We start from the raw sequence: 7,816 nt of genomic DNA, 5'->3' as shown, positions 1-7,816 counted from the left end.
GTCGGTGGTGGGGGCTTGGGGGAGAAGAAGCGGGAGAGTACCTGCTGCTTCGGCTGCTTGGCCATGGCGGTGGCGGTGGGGGCGGGAAACAGGGGCGTGGGCGGCAACGGGGAGAGGTTTTTCAGAGGTTTCTCTCGCGCGGCGAGGAGGCGCGCCACCGATGGGGCCGGAGGCTGGGAACCGGAAGCACCATCTGGCGGTCGCCCCTCGGTCGGTCGTGAGTTCCTGCGCTTCTGCGTTTGATCCTTTTTTTTTCCTTTTTTTTTTAACAATAAACGATATTACTCCATTAGCAACATTTAATATACATAGCACTCATAGGAGGTGAACAACTCAAGTTTTTCCACCATCTCAAGACTCGCAACGTTGATAAAACTACTGCGGTCGATCGTCAGTGCACATGCCTTGTCCTGTACTTTCACACGAGAATGGACCAATTTTTAGCACGTCCTTCTTCTCCATAGTCCACGCAGCAGCCAACAATAGTGTCGTGGCAAGGAAGTCGACGGACGGCTGGCTGGCGTGAACACACGGCAGGATGCCCGGCAGAAAGTGTGACCTGGGGCAAGCTTCGCGCTAGGCAGAAAACAGGCACGCGTAGGATAAACATAAAAGTTTTTATTATATTCATCTTGGATGCCTATCATATTAGGATTAATTTCATAACCAAAGCAAATTACCATGCTGTTCTAAAGACTCTCAAAATAATACAAGTGAAGCATGAGAGTTCATCTATTTCTTTAAAATAAAACCACCACCGTGCTCTAAAAGGATATAAGTGAAGAACTAGAGCAAACAACAAACTACTCCGAAAGATACTCCCTCCGTCCCATAATATAAGAACGTTTTTAACACTACTGTAGTGTTAAAAAACATTCTTATATTATGGGACGGAGGGAGTATTAGTGAAGATCAATGAGTAGTCGAATAATTATGTAACTATGTGAAGACTTTCTAACATTTAAGAATTTCATATCTTGGTATTTTATTCAGACAGCAAGTAAAACAAAAAGAAAATAAAATGACGCTCCAAACAAAACACATGTCATGTGGTGAATAAAAATATAGCTCCAAGTAAAGTTACCGATGAACGAAGACGAAAGAGGGGATGCCATCCGGGGCATCCCCAAGCTTAGGCTCTTGGTTGTCCTTAAAAATTACCTTAGGGTGCCTTGGGCATCCCCAAGCTTAGGCTCTTGCCACTTCTTATTCCATAGTCCATCGAATATTTACCCAAAACTTGAAAACTTCACAACACAAAACTCAACAGAAAACTCGTAAGCTCCGTTAGTATAAGAAAATAAAACCACCACTTAGGTACTGTTCTGTTCTGTACTCATTCTAAATTCATATTGGTGTAATATCTACTTTATTCCAACTTCTCTATGGTTCATACCCTCCGATACTACTCATAGATTCATCAAAATAAGCAAACAACACAATGAAAACAGAATCTATCAAAAACAGAACAGTCTGTAGTAATCTGTATCATTCGAATACTTCTGTAACTCCAAAAATTCTTGTCACATCCTAGTTAGTTCATGCATTAGAGTGTTGCATCATGTCTACATTTCACAGAAACCTGAAATGGGGATGCCAGAAACCCCCAGCACCCCCCCTGGAACAACTAGGGTTTACTAAAATTCTTTTCAATGAACCTGAAATGCCCTTCATAAATGTTCACCACCTTTGGTCTTGGCTAAAACCTCTGCCAAAAATGGTTTCATATTTTTGAAGGCCATCTTGGATTTTTGCACAAGCCATAAGTATTTGCATTTGGGCATTTTAAATGCTATAAATATTTTTGAATGCCCAAATAATCTTGAAGGTATTTTTAGGCTGTTGGGAATAATCTCAAAGGTGCCCCAGAATATTTTCAGGATTTTTCCAAATGAAATAGTATTTTTACTATTTCAAAACACAGTACAGAAATAAATAAAAAGAGAAAAGAATAGAAGGCAGAGAAACTTACCTGGCAGCCCCAGAATATTCTCAAAGATGCCCCAGAATATTTTCAGGATTTTTCCAAATGAAATAGTATTTTTACTATTTCAAAACACAGTACAGAAATAAATAAAAAGAGAAAAGAATAGAAGGCAGAGAAACTTACCTGGCAGCCCACCTGGCGGCCCAGCACTGTGCTGGCCCGCGCCAGTCAGCTGCCTGCTCTCGCCAGAGCAGGCAGAGAGGTGACGCCGGCGAGCGCGAGCTCGCCACCGCGCCACCTGCTTGCCGCCCTCGCCGCGGATGAGCTGGCCGACCTCCCTCGACGCGCCCCGAGCCCCTGGACATCGCCATTCTCCTCCATCGCCTCTCCCTCGCCTTCTTCCCACCATGGCCGACGCCGCCGCAGCCACCTCACCGGAGTAGCCGCGCCCACCGTCGACCTCGCGCCGTACCACCGTGTCCTACAGCACCGTCGTCGCCCACTCCTTCGAGCAAGCCGAGCCCCGAGCGCTCGGTTGCCCCGAAGCTCCGCCACCGACCTCGCCTTCGCCGCTCACCGTCGGTGATCCCCTCCGCCGTCGCCACTGCTACAGCTCGTCTCCGACCTCGCCGCCTGCTCCGTCGCAACCGCCGTGAGCATGGCCACCTTCCCATCCTCTCCTCTCTCTCTCGAGCTCTGTAGCCACCGCACGAAGCTCACCCGTACGCGCCGCCGCACGAGCTCGTCGCCGACGAGGCTCCGGCCATCCAACGGCCACACCACCGTAGCCATTAGCTTCACCGCAACGCCAGGAACCCGTAGCACCCTCGCACGTTCCTCGCCGTGCTCTCTAGCTACGGTTTCAACCACGCCCGTACCCCGGCAGCCGCACGGCTCGTCGCCGGCGTCGATTCCGGCGACCCCGAGCTCCACTACCACCACCAGTCGACGCGGCTCGCCCCCAGCTACACGTAGGTACTCTCCGCCGTCCTTTTGGTCGCCGGAGGAGGGAACCCGCACTCCACCGCCGCGTCTGGACGTCGCCGGCGGCTAAACGCCGGCGAGTCAGCGTGGTTTGACCACGCGTTGACCCCCTAGGGTCACTGACAAGTGGGGCCCGCCTGCTAAATAAATCTGGGTTAGAGTTAAAACTAATTCTAAATAACTAATTACCTAACAGTGACATTGACACAGGGGACCCACACGTCAGGTTTGACCTGGACGACCCCGTTGACTTGCTGACGTCACACTGACGTCAGGCTGATGCAGTAAAGCATTTACTGGAATTATTCTTATATTGGAAATTCCAGAAATTATCACAAACTTCAAAAAAATCATAGAAAATAATCTATAGCTCAGAATGAAAAGATTTATATATGAAAAATGATCAGAAAAATCCATTCTATCCATCTGTACTGGTTTCATGCATGATTAAGCAAGTTAACCTACTGTTTTATACAGAACAAGATAAAGCATTAATATGGGCCATTTATGAACTTGGAATTTGAATCTTTGATTCAAATTAGTCCAAACCCATCTGGTCTTAGTTGCATTAGCCCAACACATCCATCTTGCCATGTCTCATGCATGCATCATATTGTTGCACTTGCTTGGTGTTGATTGTGCTTCGGTATGCTCATCGTGGTAGGTCCTGCCTCTGAGGATATTCACGAGTATCCAACTGAAGGGCAGTATCCCACCACCACTCCGCCAGGCAAGCAACCCATTGATCATTTCGATACAAACCCATCTTCTCGCTTCTGCTCTCGTTTACTGCATTAAGACAACGCGATTCAAACTGCTGTGTGTTGCGGTAGTTGAACCCACTTTCCTTTGCATGACCTGTCATTGCCACAGTAACTAGATGAAACCCACTAGCATGTGTAGGAGTTGATTGAGCCATGTTGTGTGTTCCTACAATGCTATGCTTAGAGTTGTGTCAGGTCTGGCTCATCAGGGTGATGAACTAGAGTGAAAGTGTGTGTGTCGGTAAAGGGAGTAAAGTGTTGAATACGATTTGGTAAAGGTATCGATGGGAGGCCATGTAGGAGTACATGGTGGGTTGTTTCATTGAGACCGTCCCTAAGAACTGAGATCTGTATGCGTGATTTAAGATTCAGCTACTACCACACATTGGGCCCGAAACCAATGGACCCCCTCGGCTTCTTATTCACCCTTGTCCTCTGTCCAGGAGTTGCACGTAGTTTCTGGTGTTTGTAGTAAGCTGGAGGCCGTGGACAGCGCTGACCAAGGGGTGGGCTGTGATGCGGTAGGCTCGTGGCACGGTGTACCGAGTCGCCCGTTTGGTGTCCGGGAACCCTGCACACATCGTTTGGGGCCGTATGTGGAAACCTCGGCCGGACTCCCTGCGGATGGAACCTAAATAGGCGATAAACCTGGACTAGAGACTCGAGTGTTTAGGTAGGCTGTGGCCGACACCCACATTGGGCTTCCGCTTGAAGGTTGCCGAGTACACGTCGTGTAGCGACGATAAGTGGTGAGAGCGTGTGTGACGAAGTACACCCCTGCAGGGTATGAAACTATTCGAATAGCCGCGTCCGCGGTAAAGGACTACTTGGTCGCTTATGCAGTTCATAGACAAGTAAATGGATACTACTAAAAGCCTCAAGATAAGTGTGAGTACCGCGGATGGCCCTCTCGTTGGATGACGAGGGAGGATCCACGGTGGAGTATTGAGATGGTGATTAGTGGACTCGTGTGCGAAAACTATTTCACAAGTGGTGTATCATAGGATAGCTTAGCCAAGAGTCAAAGCTGGCTTGCTGCAATAACCCCACTACCTTCTTGAGAATGAACATGTATAGTAGGATCTGTTGTAAGACTTGCTGAGTACCTTTGTACTCATGTTGCTTTAATTACTGTTTTCAGACGACAACACCGCCCCTTCTGACGGGTTCTACGTAGAACTCGACGACGACGAGTGACGCGCCACCCAGGTGGTGATCTAGGCTTGTGAAGGGCCTATGTAGATAGACAGGCTTCGTCAAGCCTTCTTTCTTTCTAGTGTCTGTACCCAGATAGTTTGCTTCCGCATGTGCTTGTATGATTGTATGACTTGAGTGTCGGGTCATGTGACCCCTATCTGTATGAACAAGTTATGTAAGGCTCTCCGGAGCCCTTTAAATAAAATACTTGAGTTGTAGAGTTTTGTTGTGATGCCATGTTGTATTTGCACATATCGAGCATATTGTGTGTATGTTTGAAATGCTTGGTATGTGTGGGATCCGACAATCTAGTTGTTTATCTTTAGCAGCCTCTCTTATGGGGAAATGTAGTCTGGTGCCTCCTTGAGCCATAGTAGTCCGCTACAGCCCGGTTCACCGGAGTCCTGCTAGCCCAGCACTACTGCTCTGGACACCTGACTGGCCGGCATGTGAATCATATCGTTCCTGTGTCTGTCCCTTCGGGGAAATGTCACGCGGTGACATCCGGAGTCCTGCCTAGCCTGCTACAGCCCGGGTTCCCGGAGTCCTGTTAGCCCAGTGCTACAGCCCGGACTCACACGCTGCTGACCGACACGTTCGATGTTGATTCATGTATGCCTGTCCCCATACGTTAGTGCCGCTTTGGGTTCACGACTAGCCATGTCGGCCCGGGTTCTCTGTCGTATGGATGCTAGCGACATTATCATATACGTGAGCCAAAAGGCGCAAACGGTCCCGGGCCATGGTAAGGCGACACCCGTGGGAGTACCGTGCGTGAGGCCGCAATGTTATATGAGGTGTTACAGGCTAGATCGGTGTGATTTGGAATCGGGGTCCTGACAGCGTTGGCATCAGAGCCGGACTGCCTGTAGGTGCGATAAGCCGAACTGGTCGATGTCGAGTCTAGAAATGCTTTAGTTATATGTAGGGGAATTGATTGTGGGAGGGAACGTAAGGTGATTTTACTCCTTTACCTCATGTCCTCTGATCTGAGTCATACTCTTCTCATTCTACGCGGGTTAAGGACTAGGCTCTCTCCTCTCTATCAGGTTCACGTGTTACTAGTCCGTAGTAACTTATAGGATTGTTGGTTCCATGCTTCGGTTCAGTTTCTATTACCTTGGTATGTTGTCGGTTGAACCAGAACCTTGACATGATGTTGTTGAGTGGTATTGCAAACTGTTGCGAATGTCTCAAATCCTTTTTCGAGCATTTACAGTCGTTATGCTGTCCGAATTCTCCTAGAAATACTAATGCCTTGCATTATTTCGTGCTTTCAGATGGCCACCCGTTCCCAGAACCAAGTGGTTCGTCTGACCCGGTGCATCGGCGTACCTGGTCACGCGGCCACGTTGGTCCGAGTGATGGTTGAGACAGGCTATCGTTGGTATCCCGAGTATACCGTCGAGGAGCAGTTCCGAGACTTTAATCAAAGTCAATATCTTTGCACCGTCAGGATTTACCCATCCTACCTTGGAGCCACTGAACCCCTCCATTGCTCTTATGGACTTGGGGTTACTGTCGAGATGTCCGTGCAGGACGCAGCTTACTCAATGATGACTATCATGCGAGCCAGAACTGCCTTGCTTCAGAACACCGACTTCTGCTATATGCCAGCAGCACTCCCTGGGGCACAGGGGTACTATCAGGCCACTTACTGTGATTCTACCCATGAGGGCTCACTACTCCGTACCACCACCGAGATGCTTGAGGACAAGGACCGTGAGAATCGTGCCTTGCGAATGGAGATCTTTAATGCTCGTGCTGATCACTGGGCCACCCTGACACGGTTTGCACCTGCCGTGCAAGCTGGGTTTATGGACATGAGGGACATATACCCCGTGCGATCTGGTCTGCCAGAATGTATGGAATGGCGTGATGTAGGAGGCATCACCCCTCCTCGTGGACCCCGTCTGCCACCGTTTGTTGGACCAAGGCCACACCCGAGTCCCTATGGACCGCAGGCTCCACAGGACCGTCTGTTTCCGGATGATCATGTTCAGCTTCCAGGACATGGTGGTGACTTCTATGAGGATTACTACGGGGACGTCTGAGTTGGTAGTAGTTCTACTAGTAATGTAACAGTTGTAATCTCCACAGTCCTGCGTGTCTTGTGGGATACGACTTGGTGTGTATCACGTTCCAGAGGTGTAGAAAAAAATAATGTATAGGAGCTTGGAATGCCTCTGATGAGATGTATCGTCTTTCATCGTAGTTGTACCTTAGCCTGGGCTTGTACTAAACTATGTATGGCGTGTATGACCGTTGGTGTATGTATGTAGCTATGCTACCATGTCATACTGATGGTCATCTCTGCATTCCGTGTTATCCATTACATTCCGCTTTTCCCTATCAAGATTTAGCCATCCTCGTCTAAACCGCTGCTTTGTTTCTCCTAGGATGGTTAACACCCGCAACAACCCTGCTGTCCAGGCGCAGGATGAAGCCAATGCAGCCAGGGCGGAGGATCTGCCCCAACCGCCTTCACTAGCCGACGTTATGCTGGAGGTAGAAAGAAACAAGCGTGAGACTAACCGCTTGCTAGAGCGAATTGAGCAGAATACTGCACGTCACCAGAGGAACGACCTGGTGTCCATCAATGACTTTATCAAGCTGTACCCACCGAAGTTCAACCACTCCGTCGAGCCCCTTGATGCGGATGATTGGCTTCGCAGCATCACCCATAAGCTACGTTCTGCCAACGTAGCCGAAGCTGATAAGGTTACCTACGCTGCCTATCACCTCGAAGGCCCTGCTAGCCTTTGGTGGGAGAACTTTGAGGCTATGCGCCCAGCTGGCCAAATCACTACTTGGGCTGAATTCAGTGAGGCTTTCCGTGAGCATCACATTCCGGAGGGTCTCATGGATCGTAAGCGGGAGGAATTCTGCAACTTCACCCAAGGCAGACTGACCGTGGATGCATACAGCCGTGAGTTTGGAAATC

Source organism: Triticum aestivum, chromosome 2D (genome assembly GCF_018294505.1).
Source record: "Triticum aestivum cultivar Chinese Spring chromosome 2D, IWGSC CS RefSeq v2.1, whole genome shotgun sequence".
NCBI classification, from domain to species: domain Eukaryota; kingdom Viridiplantae; phylum Streptophyta; class Magnoliopsida; order Poales; family Poaceae; genus Triticum; species Triticum aestivum.
The sequence above is the reverse complement of the archived record's forward strand: the minus strand, read 5'-3'. Positions refer to the sequence as shown.